This window comes from Rattus norvegicus, chromosome 7 (genome assembly GCF_036323735.1).
Source record: "Rattus norvegicus strain BN/NHsdMcwi chromosome 7, GRCr8, whole genome shotgun sequence".
Lineage (NCBI taxonomy): Eukaryota > Metazoa > Chordata > Mammalia > Rodentia > Muridae > Rattus > Rattus norvegicus.
Window position 1 is genome coordinate 40,294,618 of NC_086025.1, and position 16,290 is coordinate 40,310,907.

Consider the following 16,290-nt stretch of genomic DNA (forward strand, 5'->3'; position numbering starts at 1 on the left):
TTAACTTAACAAATGCTTGTGGCACCATTTTAGGCGATCACTATGTGATAAAGAACACAGCTTTGCCTGTCTATTTCTTGAATTTTAAAGATATTTGACTATGAGATGATGAAAACTATTCTTTCATTTCATCCAGAAAAAAAAATCACATGGATTTGGCAGGCTTATACTGTACAATTAAAAAACTTCAAGCTAATATTATCCTTGTAAGTTCAGTCCATTGAAAAATGATCAGTTTGAGTATGTAGAAATTAATACACATCTAAGAGAAAACCCCAAATCTGTTTCTGAGAGAGATCTATGGCTGGCTACTTTATATTCATTGAGTGAAAGTTCTAGTAATTCTGACTTAGACAGTCACATGCTCTTGATAGCATGGCATACAGTGATGGCTAATGTGTGCCTATTATATAATCTCAAATTTACTGTGCTTAACTTCTTACTACTTGAAATGGATATAGATCACACAGTAATGTGTCTTTACATCCTCATCATCACTTCATCACAGCCAGAATGATCTCCAAGATACTCAGGACTGTGGTAGGCCAGGTATTAAAGCCTAAGTACATAATTAATATAATTAATGATCTTCAGAAGAAGTTAACAGATTAACGATGGTATAGTGATTACTTAGATTAGAACGCTGATGTTTGAAATGGCTATTAAGCATCTAAAGTCAATAAGCTGCTGTATAATGGGTACAAGACCTCAATTCAGAGCTACTGAGTCAAGTCAGTGATTCTCTCACCATAAGGAGCTTCTCTCAGACTGTGCACTGTTCTTCCTGTTTCCAGCATTTTGAGCTCTCAGCCATGCTGGAGTGGGCTTTTGGTGGTCCAGCTCTCAGTCATTTCTGACCCTAAAAATAGCTCTTTAACATATTCATTTGCATAACTCCAATAAAAGTGATTGGTTCATCAAGTTGGGTTTGGCTAGCACCCTTACTTTGGTCTGCCATAGACAGACCATCAGCGGTAAGCAAGCTTTGGCTCACATCTCCCCAGGGATATTGTCACACAAAGGACACCTTCTTAAATAAGGTATAAGCATTCTTCCTGCACCTTAAACCAGATTTGCCCCACTCAGTAGCCCTTTCATGTATAGCCTCACCTTATGTATTACCCCTCTGGAGTCCTTTCCACATAAATTTGAACTAGTATCTAATAAGCTAAGAGAGTAAAATAAAAAAACTGTACTTTCCTCTCCTCTAGCTATGGGCATCACATTCCTTCCTTTACCACAAGCTATTTCTTGACCACTTTCTGTGTTGCCTGAGACATGAAAAGTTAAGTTGACACCTAGACATGTGTGTAAGTGTACAGAAAACAACTTACTCATTAGGGTCTTAGTGTCCGGAAGTTTCCCTAGACTACTTCACACTAATAATGAATCACCCCAGCTCACTAACTGCCTAGAGTGGGAAAAGATTAAGAAGCTCTCCCAGTCAGCCATGGGATAGAACAGAGAAATGCACTTCGTAAAGTAAGAACAACAAAATCGTTACAAATGGGTAAAGAGCAAAGGGGTTGGAAGTAGATGGGAAGAAGAGAACTGACTTCTGAGGCAGGGGTGTGGTCGAAAGGATTATGGAAGGCTCTCTTTTGATGGAGCTAGGAAGTGAAAGGGAGGGGATGGAGTCCAGCGTGCTGCGCAGTTCCCGGGGCATCCTGTCCTGTCTGCAGTGGCCGCTTAGTGACCTGTCCGCCCGACCTGCACATCCTGGCAACTTTAGCAGACCCAGTCACAGAAACCCTCCTCACTCACCCCCGAGATCCGTACTTCCTGGGAGACAGCGCCCACAGCTGCTCAACAAATCGTAGCCATGGCAACAGCCAATCTTCAGCTGGCGGAGCAGCCCTTCCTTACTGGTGCCCAAGCAGGTCAAACAACTTTCATTTTACTTTGGAATTAGAATTGCATTTCCTACCTGGAGGAGGAAATCTCTTTTTTTTTCACGTGGCTATTAATATTTATATAGTTTGGGGAATTATTTAATGTCGATATGCCTTTGGTTATAAATATTCAAGTAGAGGGGGCCTGAGTTTTTGAGCAAAAAGCAATCATCTACCAGATATATATGCAGACATTATATCTTTTACAAAAGTGATTTGTGAGGCAGAGACGTGGAGAAAACGCCAGTGAATAACTTGCTTGCCATGAGAATAGTTTTTTTTAAAGAATGAGATAATTATTGGTTATGAATTAATGTCTATTGAAAATTTTAATCCTAGACTAGTGTGGTAGAGCAAATTCTAAAACTTATTTCCTATAATAAAAAATTATAAAATATTGACAGAAACTACTCAGTACAAATCCTGAAGTTCTATAGCAGGGCTCATAAGTTTCCTTCAATTCAACACCTATGCAAACTTTCCTTGGATAATCACTGTTTTCCATATGAAAATGTGGTGTGATGGGATCATAGGAATCATCACATTAACATTGGACTAGCCCTTTGTACATTTAATTTTCACAACACTCTTTCAAGAGGGACACTATTAAAACTGTCCCCTACAGATAATATCACTGAAGCTTAGAAATATTGTCAACAGCAATTTATGCCTTTGTGTTTGTATTTTAGCTTTGAGACTTTTGATCTTTTTCAATTATAATTTAATTACACAACATTTTTCTCTTTCCTGCCTCCACCCTCCCCCATCCCCCACTTCTTGTTCCCTCTCAAATTCAGGACCTCATTTCCTTTAAATGCTATTGTTACATACACATATGCATAAGTATATATTAATATAAACTGATAAGTCCATTTAGTGTTGGTTGCATGTTTATAATTTCTGAGCTGAAAATCTGGTATAGAACAATCCAATCAAAGGGCTTATCCTACCCCTGGAGAAGACTAATTACCCCAGTCTCAGGATTCCTCAGTAACTTGTTCTCTGATGAGGAGTGAGGCTCTTTGAGATTTCTCCCTTCCCTCTTAACCTGCCTGTAGGTATTTTCCTTCTCCAGGTCTTGTTTAGACAACCATATTGTTGAGGAATCGTGGTCCCCTGTTCTTTGTAGGAGACACTATCTCTCAGAAGTCTTCCAGGTCTCCGGTCTCATGGACCTCCTTTCTCCATCCCCAATTAAAGGTTCACAGTTTGTAGAATGCCCCATACCGCTTCTACCTTGGTATTCCTCTGTCTACCCTGCCAACTTCCAGACTCTCACAGCACCTTCTAACTTTCCTCTCAGTAGTTACTCCAATAGATCAGAATAGGAGCTAGGAACCACAGAGGAGAAAGAACGTTGGCATGTGTCTTCCTGGGTCCGCTCTATCTCACATTTTATTATTTCATGTTGTTTACAGGTGAATAATATTCCATTGGGTATATGTACTACATGTGTGTTATTTATTAGTCAGTTGAAGGTCATGTAGGTTGTTTCCATTTCCTATATATTGTGAATAGAAGGGCAGTGAACATTGATGAGTAAGTTATCTGGGGCATAAGATGTAGAGTCCTTTGGTACAGATACCTGGTGTAGTAGATTTTATTTTTAGCCTTTGAAAAATTCTCTGCACTAATTCCCAGAGTAGCTGGTTTTCAATACCATCAATGTCGACTAAGAGTATCTCTTTCCCCACGTCCTCTGTTTTTCCTAGACAACTGACTATGGTAAGTTGAAATGCAAGGTTGTTTGATTTGCATTTCCCAAATAGAATAGCGAAGGATGATAAGCATTTTGACATGTATATGTATTTTTAATTTTATTTAATCTTTTTTTTTACACTCCACCTTTTATTTCCCTCCTGGTCCACCCTCTGACTGTTCCACATTCCATACCTCCTCCCCCACCTCTGTTTCCATGAGGATGTTATCCCCTTCGATCTCACCAGATCTCCGCATTTCCTGGGTCCTCTAGTCTCTTGAGGGTTAGGTGCATCTTCTCTGATTGAATCCAGACCCAGCAATCTCTGCTGTTTATGTGTTGGGGGCCTCATATCAGCTGGGGCATGCTGCCTGGTAGGTGGGCCAGTGTCTGAGAGATCTCCAGGAATCCAGGTTGAGACTGCTGGTCCTCCTACAGGATGGTCCTACTCTTCAGCTTCCTCCAGTTTTTCCCTAATTCAACCAGAGGGATCAGCAGCTTCTGTCCATTGACTGGATACAAATATCTGCATCTGAATCTTTCAGCTGCTTGTTGGGTCTTTCAGAGGGCAATCATGATAGGTCCCATTTTGTGAGCACTCCATAACCTTAGTAATAGTGTCAGACTTGAGGCCTCCCCTTGAGCTGGATCTCCCTTTGAGCCTGTCTCTGGACCTCCTTTTCCTCAGGCTTCTCTCCATTTTTATCCCTGCAGTTCTTTCAGACAGGAACAATTATGAGTCAGAGTATATGACTGTGGGATAGAAACCCCATCCTTCACTTGATGCCCTGTCTTTCTGCTAGAGGTGGGCTCCACAAATTCCCTCTCCCCACTGTAGGGAATTTCATTTAAGGTCCCTCCCTTCCAGTCCTGAGAATCTTTTACCTCCCAGGTGTCTGGTACATTCTGGAAGGTCCTCCCACCCCCTACATCCCAAGGTTGTCTGTTTCCACTCTTTCTGATTGCCCACAGGGCTTCAGTTCTTCCCCCCACACAATACCAGACAATGTTACTCTCTCCTCACCCCTGTACCATTTCCCACCCAGGTTCTTCCCTTCCCCCTTGTGATTCCTTTCTGATCCCTCCCAAGTGAGGCTTCTTCACTTGAGTCCTTCAGCTTACTGACCTTTTTGAGTTCTGTGGACTGTATCTTGGGTATGCTGTACTTTTATTTTAGCTAATATCCACTTGTTAGTGAGTACATACCACGCATTCCCAGAGTAGGTGCAACATTTTTCTAATACTATCAATGGCGAATCAGTTTCCTTTTCCCCACATCATCTTGAGCATTGGTTGTCAGTTCTGCTTTTCCTAGACATTCTGACTATAGTAAGATGAAATGCAAGGTTGTTTCATTTGCATTTCCCTAATAGCTAAGATTGATAAGCATTTTGACATGTATATCTTATTTATTTTTATTTATTCTTTGGAGAACTCTTTGCTCATATTCCTAACTTATTTTTGAATGTTTTTGTTTTGTTTCTGTTGTTTTGGTTTGCTTTACTTTGCTTCTCTGTAAGATGTACAGCTGGTAAAGATTCTCTTCCAATCGGTGGACTTGTTTTTGCTCAATTATTTCCTTAGCTTTGAAAAGGCTTCTTAGTTTTAAAAATCATAAACTTAGTTTTAAACATCTTAGTTTTAAGACCCAACTGTTGGTCTTAATTCTGTGAAGTTCTGTTCAAGAAGTCCTTTCCTACACCTATATCCTGTAAGGTATTGAAGGTGATAGACACAGGACTAATTTTACTCTTCTACATATGAGCAGCCAGTTTTCACAGCATCACTTGTTGAAGATACTCTCTGTTGTCCACTGGATATTTTTGTTAACCTTGAGCTCTGATTCTTTTAAACCGAGTGACTTTAGACAAGTTATTTGGCCTTCTCGACTTTTTATTTTCGTTGGCAGTACTAGACATTATAGCACAACCATGCATAATCTGTAAAATTTTGATGACTAGCAGAATCAATGAAAATGATACATTATAGGGTGTGGGGAAAAATAACACCTTAATTATCAAGCACTACAGCTTTGGATTCAAATTCTCTCTTCAGCTCTCTGTGATCAAAATGCATTTCCCTTCCTTCCTTCCTTCCTTCCTTCCTTCCTTCTTTTCTTCCTTTATTCTTTCTTATAGGCATGTTCTTATAATGTTCTCCATCATCATTTACATCTTGTGATTTAGACTACATGCATCACTCATGAACCAGTACACTGGCTTCTTAAATTATATCCCGCAATGTGTTGCCTTTTTAATTCATTGTCCACGTGGTGCCAGAATTATGGCTCCAGTTACCTTTAGAGGAAAAAAAGAACATTCTTTAATAAGCTTTCAAGATGTTTCCCAGCATTTTCCTGATTCTACTCATGTACCTTCAGTTTACAACTTTGCCCCATTTGACTCTTGCTTCCTTTCACCTTTCAGTAAATCTTACTAGCATTGGAGATATCTCTCTCTCCCTCTCTCTCTCTCTCTCCTCCTCCCATCCCCTTTCCCCTCCCTCTCCTTTTCTAATGCCTCCTATGACTACTCTATTTGAGTGACTTGCCATTTTTCAATTATTATTCAAAGGAAAAGGCTTATTCATCTTTTCTATGAAACTTCAATTTTCCCTTGATCCTTTGCCATTCAATGGACATGGAATTTAGCCTTGGCAACAGGTTTGAATACTGAACTTCTTAACATGCTCTGGCTTGTTCAGCTAGGCTTTCCCTTCATTTGGTACTGTGAAGGAACACAAACAATAGTGGCAAGCAATTAAAGTTTATTTAACTAATAAAAAGCAATCCCGGGTTGGGGATTTAGCTCAGTGGTAGAGCGCTTGCCTAGGAAGCGCAAGGCCCTGGGTTCGGTCCCCAGCTCCGAAAAAAAGAAAAAGGAAAAAAAAAAAGAAAAAAAAAAAGCAATCCCTGTGAATAGGTGAATTACTGTAAGAAGTTAATCCTTAGAGCATTCACGCTTTTGAATGACCTATGGGGAACTGAACAAAATAAATACATACCAAGACCTTATTTAATTTATGACAAATATCTTGTCCACAGTAAAAGCAGATGTGTATCTTCCATATCACAAACATTACATATTTCTGTAAGAGCTACAATGCATTTGAGTATCCCGGTGCTAGCCTATTTTTATTATTACCACCTTGTGAGACTTATGTAAGTGAGCAGGCCATCAAGTAGACACATCTTAACCTTGTAAACTACATGGTCTTCCTTGGATTATTACTTCAATAGCATGTTTGTTATGTTCTGACATTTTCAATTTCTCTTTTAAAATTATCATTATCCTCCTCTTGACCAGCTCAGTTCCCTTTGAAAATGTTTAAACTTTTTTGACTTCGTTTGATGGAACATACCTCCAGCAATATCTTCCTCTACTGATTTCCTTGATAACCATGCATCCTTTTACTTAAAAATTCCAAGTTCCCAATTATACTGTTCTTCACCATCTAACCTGTATATTTTCTAATCTACGTTCAAGCCCCTTATTATTTGCTGATTCCATTATTTTGCAAGACTTCATCAATGCCTCACATATTCTGAGCTCCTTAACTCCCTTCAACTGCATCCCTAACAATAGGTCATAGTCCTACAAAAATAATTACTTTAAATGCTGAATTTATGAAAAAATTTCCATTTTTTCTCATTTCCAGTGTTTGCTATTATTTTTAATTATTCACATCCTACATAAATTTCTCCTATAATCCACCTTTTTTTTTCGGAAGAAATTGGAAACTATCTGTAGTTTCTGAACATATTTTGTAATTACCCATTTCTTACCTGAGGGTATCTTGGATTTGATCCTCTTTACCCTAATTCATTTCCTTCATCATCCCAGGAATATACTTGCCACCTTCTACAACAGATTCAGGCTGTGTGACACTGTGTAGAAGAAGCATGAACTGGAAGTGTCTCTATCACTTTCACCTTCCTTGCATGAGCAACACTTTCCTGGGTTATTTGCTGTCTTTTCCTTTTCACTGCAATAATGGGCAACATGCAGAGCAAATTTGGGAATCACACATGAAACCTACCAGAGGAATCCCATGTTTCTAAAGACAGAAGAAATCTGTCCACCTTCTGCTGAGAGATGACTCTCTTCAGTGTGCTTCTATACCTGGGTCTTTTGATAGTGTATTTCCTCCCGACTGTATCTAATGCAGCAGATCAAGCATGAGCTTTCAACATTTCATACCAGAGCTACTGATGAAATTTCTCGTGCACTAGTTTGCCTTTTCTTATGCATTTGCAGGGAACCAGATGCCAGGAATTTGGGCTTGACTTCTTGTTCAGACTGTGGGAGAAAACCACCACTTTCCCAAATGCCTGGCTAAGTAAAATTGAAGTCAAAAGTACAGATCCCCAGAACTGTGGAAAAATGCGGAAGTTAAAACCAGCCTTTTAAAGTAAGTGTCCTAGGAAAACATACCAGGCACTGGAGAAATCTAGGATCATGAGTGGAGAACAAAAACTGAAGGAAGATAGAAAGCCTGGAGAGATGCATCGCAGAAGAAGGAAGAACCTGGGCATTTTCTGAGATACTTGTCCACAGATAAAACTAGGAAAGGATGCACATAAAATATAATGTAGTATTTACGATTTTCAACATCTAACAGTGTTTTCTGGAGTTTGGCATAGGTATGAGTTTCTATCTATGTGGGAACTAATAGCTTAAAATCAGCATGTCAGTTAACCACTTTGGATATCAAATTGCCCCAAACCACAGAACATTCTATAATGTTCAGTTAGGATTGAAACTATGAAGAACAAAGACAACCTCAAGCATATTCAAACAATGGGAAACCTCCCCTACTAAGAAGGAGACTACCAAAACCACTGAGGTATGAGTTTTTATTTATTTCACAAAAGTTTTAACGGAACCGATTGCTTGAAAAGTTATTTTTAAATATTTTTATTACTTGAAGTAAGTTTTTTTCCATTTTTATCAATTGGGTATTTCTTATTTACATTTCTGATGTTATTCTCTTTCCCGGTTTCCTGTCTGTCAGCCTCCTAACCACTCTCCCTCCACTTCTATAAGGGTGTTCCCTTTCCCATTCACTCCCTGTCCCCCCCTCAAACAATCCCCTGCACTGGGGGTCCAACCTTGGCAGGACCAAGGGCTTCCCCTTCCACCAGTGCCCCAACAAGGCTATTCACTGATACATATGCAGTTGAAGCCCAGGGTCAGTCCATGTATAGTCTTTGGGTAGTGGTTTAGTCCCTGGAAACTCTGGTTCATTGCTATTGTTCTTATGGGGTCTCAGAAATAATTTTTAAATTTAAATATATATTGCTCATATTTCCCCCTTCTCCAAGTTTGTTTATAACATCTCCTCCTTCCCACCCAACAGTTCTCTTTTTTATTTGATATTTTTTATTTACATTTCAAATGTTATTCCCTTTCCCTGTTTCCCAGACATAAGTCCCTTTTCCCATCTCCCTCCCCTTCTTCTATAAAGGTGTTCCCCTCCTCATTCATCCCCATTCCCACCCCACCCCTGACATTCCCCTACACGGGGGTCCAACCTTTAACCTTTGCAGGACCAAGGGCTTCCTCTTCCATTGGTGCCCATCAAGGCCATCCTCAGTTACATATGCAGTTGCAGCCATAGGTCAGTCCATGTATAGTCTTTGGGTAGTGTTTAGTCCCTGGGAGCCCTGGGAGCATTGGCATTGTTGTTCTTTTCTCTTTTTCTTTTCTTTTCTTTTCTTTTCTTTTTTTTTTTCCGGAGCTGGGGACCAAACCCAGGGCCTTGCACTTGCTAGGCAAGCGCTCCACCACTGAGCTAAATCCCCAACCCCAGCATGTTGTTCTTATGGGGTTGCAAGCCCTTTCAGCTCTTTCAATCCTTTCTCTAATTCCTTCAAAGGGGGTCCCTCTCTTCGTTCAATTGTTTGCTGCTAGCACTCGCCTCTGTATTTGACATGCTCTGGCTGTGTCCCTCAGGAGATATCTATATCCAGTTCCTGTCAGCATGTACTTCTTAGCTTCATCAATCTTATCTAATTTTTGTGCCTATATGGGGCACATCTGGGGCAGGCTCTGAATGGACGTTCCTTCAGTATCTGCTCCAAAATTTGCCTCCATATCCCCTCCTATGGATATTTTTGTTCTCCCTTTTAAGAAGGAGTGAAGCATCACATTTTGGTCATCCTTCTTGAGATTCATGTGGTCTGTGGATTGAATAGTGGGTAAATCGAACTTTTGGGATAATATTCACATATCAGTGAGTGCATACCATGTGTGTTTTTCTGTGATTAGGAGACCTTACTCAGGATGATATCTTCTAGTTCAATGCATTTGCCTATGAATTTCATGAAGTTGTTGTCTTTGATAGCTGAGTAGTACTCCATTGTGTATGTGTACCATATTTTCTGTATCCATTCCTCTATTGAAGGGCATCTGGGTTCTTTCCAGCTTCTGGCTATTATAAATAAAACTACTCTGGACATAGTGAAGTATGTGTCTTTGTTGTATGTTGAAGCATCTTTGGGGTATATGCCCAGGAGAGGTATAACTGGGTCCTCAGGTAGTGGAATGTCCAATTTTCTGAGGAACCTCCAGACTAATTTCCAGAGTGGTTGTACCAGTCTGCAATCCCACCAACAATGGAGGAGTTTTCCTCTTTCTCCACATCCTCGCCAGCATCTGCTGTCACCTGAGTTTTTGATCTTAGCCATTCTGACTGGTATGAGGCGAAATCTCAGGGTTGTTTTGATTTGCATTTCCCTGATAACTAAGAATGTTGACCATTTCTTTAAGCATTTCTCAGCTATTTGATATGCCTTAGCTGAGAATTCTTTATTTACCTCTGTACCCAATTTTTTTTTAATAAGGTTGTTTTGCTCTCTGGAGTCTAACTTTTTGAGTTCTTTGTATATCTTGGATATTACCCCTCTATCAGATGTAGGATAGGTAAAGATCTTTCCCCAATCTGTTAGTTGCGGTTTTGTCTGCATGACAGTGTCCTTTGTCTTACAGAAGCTTTGCAGTTTTATGAGGGCCCATTTGTTGATTCTTGACTTTAGAGAGCATAGTGTTTTGTTCAGGAAAATTTCCCCAGTGCCCATGTAATTGAGACTCTTTCCCACTTTTTCTTCTATTAGCTTGAATGTATCTGGTTTGATGTGGAGGTCCTCGATCCACTTGGACTTAAGCTTTGTACAGGGCTATAAGTAACCCAATCACAGAAAAACACACATGGTATGCACTCATTGATAAGTGGCTATTAGCCCAAATGCTTGAATTACCCTAGATGCCTAGAACAAATGAAACTCAAGACGGATGATCAAAATGTGAATGCTTCACTCCTTCTTTAAAAGGGGAACAAGAATACCCTTGGCAGGGAAGAGAGAGGCAAAGATTAAAACAGAGACAGAAGGAACACCCATTCAGAGCCTGCCCTACATGTGGCCCATGCATATACAGCCATCCAATTAGACAAGATGGATGAAGCAAAGAAGTGCAGGCCGACAGGAGCCGGATGTAGATCTCTCCCGAGAGACACAGCCAGAATACAGCAAACACAGAGGCATATGCCAGCAGCAAACCACTGAATTGAGAATAGGACCCCCGTTGAAGGAATCAGAGAAAGAACTGGAAGAGCTTGAAGAGACCCCATATGTACAACAATACCAAGCAACCAGAGCTTCCAGGGACTAAGCCACTACCTAAAGACTATTATACATGGACTGACCCTGGACTCTGACCTCATAGGTAGCAATGAATATCCTAGTAAGAGCACCAGTGGAAAGGGAAGCCCTGGGTCCTGCTAAGATTGAACCCCCAGTGAACTAGACTGTTGGGGGGAGGGCTGCAATGGGGGGAGGGTGGGGAGGGGAACACCCATAAGGAAGGGGAGGGGGGAGGGGGATGTTTGCCCGGAAACCGGGAAAGGGAATAACACTCTAAATGTATATAAGAAATACTCAAGTTAATAAAAAAAAAAAAAAAGAATCAGTTTGTATTCTTCTACATGCTGACCTCCAGTGGAACCAGCACCATTTGTTGAAAATGCTATCTTTTTTCCATTGAATGACTTTAGCTCCTTTGTCAAAGATCAAGTGACCATAGGTGTGTGGATTTATTAATGGGTCTTCAATTTTATTCCACTGATCTACCTGCCAGTCTCTGTACCAATACCATACACTTTTTATCACTATTACTCTGTAATACTGCTTGAGGTCAGGAGTGGTGATTCCCTGAGAAGTTATTTTATTGTTGAGTTTAGTTTTCAATATCCTGTGTTTTTTGTTATTCCAAATGAATTTGCAAGTTACTCTTTCTAACTTAAGAAGAATTGAATTGGAATGTTGATGAGGATTGAATTGAATCTGTAGATTGCTTTCAACACAATGGCCATTTTTACTATATTAATCCTGCCAATCCATTAGCATGGGGGGTCTTTCTGTCTTCTGAGATCTTCTTCAATTTCTTTTTTCATAGACTTGAATTTCTTATCATACAGATCTTTCACTTGCTTGAAGTCACAGGCAGGTATTTTACATTACTTGGGACAACTGTGAAGGGGGTAATTTCCCTACTTTTTTTCTCATCCTTTTATCCTTTGAATAGAGGAAGTCTACTGGTTTGTTTGAGTTAATTTTATACCTAGCCACTTTGCTGAAGTTGTTTATCAGGCTTAGTAGATCTCTGGTGGAACTTTTGGGGTCACATAAGTACACTACCATATCATCTGCAAATAGTGATATTTTGACTTCTTTTCCCATTTGTATCCTTTGAAGTCCTTTTGTTCTCCAATTTCTCTGGCTAGGACTTCGAGTACTATATTAAATAAGTAGGGAGAGAGTGGGTAGCATTGTCTAATCCCTGATTTTAGTGGGATTGCTTCAAGTTTATCTCCATTTAGTTTAATATTAGCTACTGGTTTGCTGTATATTGCTTTTACTATGTTTAGGTATGGGCCTCGAATTCCTGATCTTTCCACAAATTTTATCATAAAGGGGTATTGAATTTTCTCAAATGCATTCTCAGCATCTAATGAGACGAACATGTGGTGTTTTTCTTTGAGTTTTTTTTTATATAGTGGATTACATTGATGGATTTTCATATATTGAACCATCCCTGCATCCCTTGATCATGATGGATGATCATTTTGATGTGTTTTTGGACTCAGTTTGTAACAATTTTATTTAGTATATTTGTATAACTATTCACAAGGGAAATTAGTCTGAATCTTTCTTTGTTGGGTCTGTTTTCTTTCAGCTGGACCTGGAAACAAAGAACTCTCCTCTCAGGTGTGTAGGCGCTCCTGGAGACTGGCTTTCAGCTCTGGGCACAGCCAGAAACCAGAAGGGTCCTGCCCTGGCTGCTACTATGTCCCTGTGCCCAGGGTGTACAGATATGAGTAGTTGATTTCCTTTCGGCTGGGGAATGTGGGCAGAGATTAGTCTCCTCTGAGTTCTCAGGAATGTCTACTCTTCTGAGGGTCTGGCTCTCTCTCTCTCATGGGATTTAGGTGCAGGTAGCTGTGTGACCAGTTCAGTTCAGTTCCAGGAGCTAGCCAGACCAGCAGGTTCCTGCTGATGCCTGCTCCTATATTCCTGTATCCAGAGTCACTATGCAGTTTCCTCTTGGGCCAGGGATACAGGAGAGGTAGGCAGAAGTGTCGGTCTGTTCTGCAGTCTCAGGATTGTCTAAACTTGTGGGTGTTCAGCCCTCTCCCCCATGGGATTTGGGTGCCCCACTCAACAGTTCTAAAATAAAAGCAAAATCCGAAATAAAACAAAAATACACTCCAAACCAAGAAAACAAAATACATCACCCCAAAAGGAAAATAATGGCAAACAAACAAAAATCACACTGTAACTAAATAAAAACACACTAAAACATAGTATTCATTATTTCTTGGCCACTTCTCCTGAACATGAGATCTGTCCTAGAGTGGTTGAAATATTGGAGAACACTCTCCCAGAAGGTATAAATGACAGTTCCATTGTTAACCTTGACCCTAGTGGCCAAATCTTCCCTTCCTTCCTTCCTCCCTCCCTCCCTCCCTCCCTCCCTCCCTCCCTCCCTCCCTCCCTCCCTTCCTTCCTTCCTTCCTTCATTTTGATTACAAAATAGAATAAAAGAAAAAACTATTACATTGAAGTTGGATAAGATAGACCAAGAGAAGAAAAAGAACTCAAAGAAGAGTACAAGAGTCACAGACACTAGTTCACATGCTCAAGAATTTCCCCCAAAAAGTCCTACTAAATTCAAAGCCACAATATAGCAGAGCAGATGATCTGCTACACACCTATACAGGTTCTGTTAATTCTGCTTTAATGTTGATGAGTTTATATGTAAGCTCTATGTTGATTTTGAGGATTTTATTTTCTCTCTTCCCTCTGTCTTTTTTTTTTTTCAGAGCTGGGGACTGAACCCAGGGCCTTGTGCCTGCTAGGCAAGTGCTCTACCACTGAGCTAAATCCCCAACCCCTTCCCTCTGTCTTTTATACCAGTCCCACTCTCTATTTCTTAGGGTCAGAGTTCCCTGGAGTCTGAAGTTAGGGATTTGATGGAGAATTCCATTTAGAACTAAGTTCCAAGATCTCTCCCACTCAGCATAACGACAGGGTGTGGGTCTCTATATTTGTTCTTATCTGTTGCAGGATGACGCTTCTTCGATGATGGCTGAACAAGATACTCATCAATGTGTACAGTAGAATATCACTAGCAGTTATTTTTTATCACTGTTTTTCTTTCCTTCTTCTTTCTTTAAATTAGTATTACCTAGGTTTTACCACAGGTACCTGGGCTATCTATTTTCAGATTCTGGGACAATCAAGCAATGTCAGGTTTAGGTCTCATCTAACAGAGTGAACATTATGTCAGATAAGATATTAATTGGATATTCCCACAGGTTTTCTGCTATTGGTGTCTTAACATAACTTGCAGGCAGTATACCTTTGTAGATAAAGGTTTGGGGCTGGCTTGCATTTGTGTTTTTCTTTTGACAGCATGCAGAATATCTTCCTGCAACAAAAACACTGAAACACAGGGGTATGGGTGAAGCCTCAAACTAGGCCCCAGCTCCACAAATCTCCATCTTCAATGACTTGTGTGGTTGTCGTCTTCAGCAGTGGGGTCTTGTTGTCAGTTTGTGGAGAGAAACCTAGAGTCTTGTCAGTTGCCTGGGCTGTTTAGGGGTTCCCATGGGGCCCCTTTAGCCCCTTCAACAATTAATCCACACTGTTAACACCACGTAGACAACCAAATTTTGACAAAGAAGCTGGAAATATACATTGAGATAAAAAGGCAGCATCTTCAAAACAGTTGTGGTCAAACTGGATGTAGAAGTATTCAAATAGGCCCATACTCACCATCCCGCATAAAGTCATCTCCATATGGATCGAAGACTTCAACATAAATCCATAGCCACTGAACTCAACAGAGGAGAAAGCAGGGGATGGTCTTGGACTCTTTGGCACAGGAAAATGTTTTCTTAGTGGAATACCAATAACAGAAAAGCACCAAGGTCAACGATTAACAACTAGGGCCTTGTAAACCTCAGAGGCTTCTGTGTGGCAAAGGAAACAGACATTTGGACATATTGGCAGCCTACAGAATAGGAAAAGAATTTTACTAGCTACCCATCTGATATCCAAAATATATAAAGAACTCAAGAACATAGAAACCAAAATGAAAAACACAAATAATACAATTTAAAATGGGGTACAGATCTAAACAGAGAATTCCTAATAGATTACTCAAATGTCTGAGAAACATAGAAATGTTGAACATCCTTAGCCATCAGGGAAATGCAAATCAAAGCTATTTTGAGATTATGTTACAACTTTCTGAAATCCTAAGATCAACAAAGTAGATGTCAGCTCATGCTGGTGAGGATGTGGAGTAAGAGGAACACTCAGACATTGCTGGTTTAAAAATGGTTTTAATAATAATGTATCTAAACTAGTGGCTTTCCTTATAATTTATAATAAACTAATTTATAGGCCAGTTAAAGAGTTTAGTCCATCTGTTCACAGGCTTACTGAATATCTGCCATGTACTTTCTTTTTTAAATTTGAATGTTATTGAACAGATGGATTCTGTCTGCAGTAAATACCTTGGACACTTTGTGGACAAAGAGCAGGTAAACTGAAAAATAGACACAAGACAAACTGGAGTTGAAAAAAGATATTAAATCTGTGACTTCAGTGGCAGGGGAGAAAACTAGGCAGGCAGAGAGAGGAAAAATTAGACGTTAAGGAATGTTTTCAGCAAGGGAGGAGAGGTATGTTAAGATTAAAAAAGCAAGAATTGTTAATTTCTGAAAATATGTATAAGTTCAGTATAAAACCTTCCATTCTTCCAATGTGTACCTGGTGGGGAGGGTCTTTCAAGATACCAAGATACACTAACAACTGTACCAGAGCAAACAAAGCAAAGACCAGAGTCAGCAGAATTAGAAAGTGGCACTAGAGAGACCCATCGCACAAGTTATGCAGAGAGAGGAGTGGGGAAGAAGAGAGAGGATGGAGAAGAGGGAGGGAGAGGGGGAGAAAGGGGAAAGTCTAAATGGATGTCTCCATTAAACCCCTCTCCTCAGAGCTCAAGGGACCTGTGGAAAAGGAGGCAGTGTTTAGAGTCAGAGGGAATGGAGGACACCAGGAGAACAAGGCCCTGGGAATCAACCAAGCAAGACTTTTAGGAGCTAACAGTCTGAAGCAGAAAGCACTGGGTC

General features: G+C 40.2%; 1 protein-coding gene and 1 long non-coding RNA gene across 4 annotated transcripts in view; one reads left to right on the forward strand and one right to left on the reverse strand.

Moving 5' to 3' along the window:
- Lrriq1 (leucine-rich repeats and IQ motif containing 1) overlaps positions 1-1,757 on the reverse strand; it is an 85,339-nt gene extending 83,582 nt beyond the window's left edge. For all 3 annotated transcript variants that reach the window (XM_063264416.1, XM_063264417.1, XM_063264418.1), the window contains exon 1: positions 749-1,757. The gene's annotated coding sequence lies outside the window, so the exon portion shown is untranslated. The remainder of the gene's footprint in view (positions 1-748) is intronic.
- Positions 1,758-1,824: 67 nt separating this feature from the next.
- LOC134479679 (uncharacterized) overlaps positions 1,825-16,290 on the forward strand; it is a 39,106-nt gene continuing 24,640 nt past the window's right edge. Inside the window, exons 1-2 of the long non-coding RNA XR_010053281.1 lie at positions 1,825-1,880; positions 7,848-8,436. This is a non-coding gene — a long non-coding RNA (uncharacterized LOC134479679). The remainder of the gene's footprint in view (positions 1,881-7,847; positions 8,437-16,290) is intronic.